This window comes from Cynoglossus semilaevis, chromosome 12, assembly GCF_000523025.1.
Source record: "Cynoglossus semilaevis isolate Cse_v1.0 chromosome 12, Cse_v1.0, whole genome shotgun sequence".
Lineage (NCBI taxonomy): Eukaryota > Metazoa > Chordata > Actinopteri > Pleuronectiformes > Cynoglossidae > Cynoglossus > Cynoglossus semilaevis.
This window is the reverse complement of record NC_024318.1, coordinates 14,269,686-14,270,510: the sequence shown is the minus strand read 5'-3', so window position 1 is coordinate 14,270,510 and position 825 is coordinate 14,269,686.

Here is an 825-nt window from a genome sequence, read left to right as displayed (position 1 = left end):
ATCTATCTATCTCTCTGTCTATCCGTCCATCCGTCTATCTCTCTCCCTACCTTCCTAATTGTGTTTTTTTTAAACCTCAAGCAGCTCTGCAGCCTTTTGGTTCCTTGGTTCATTAATAAAACACAAAAACTTTCCTTGTGATTTTACAAACTGTTCAGCATTTCAAGGTGAAGTATGTTTTGTCCATAGCATCTCATCTTTACAAATGTAGAGGTCTGTGTGTTGGGCAAACCAAGGCCGCCTCTTTTCCCTCGCTCCCTGTCTCACTTCCATGTGTACTACTTCGTTTACTTTAGAAACCTTGGCAGTCTCTCTCTCTGCCACTCAGCTCTTTGTTTTTTTTGCAGGTGTTGTTTTTGTAATTGTCGCTGTACAAAGTTCCAGAGCCCCTATAAATTTTACATCCCACAACAGTGTCCTTCGGTTTTGACGGGGATCTGTGCGTCTGTAGTGCAAACTTGATTTGAAAATTGCAGTTGTATATTTTAAACCACAATGGCGTTGACATGAAATGACATCGGCTGTAAGCCTGAGGGGGCCGTGTCAGTGTTCGTCACCTCATCCCAGGGACAGTGATGTTTAAAGCTGTACTTAATGACAAGCTGCATTGTTGATAGTCTGGATCCTACACTGTGGCTCCGGCGCCATCAGCAATGACAACTGTAATTACACCTTTGTGAAAGAGTTTGTCGGGACAAAGGCTGTTGTCAAGGTCGGATTCTAAGGAACACAAAAGCAGTTGGTCAAATGACGGACGTTTGATCGGATTTGACCAGTTGGTTTCTTCTGATAACAATGTGAAGAACCAATTTTTCCCAACTTTAG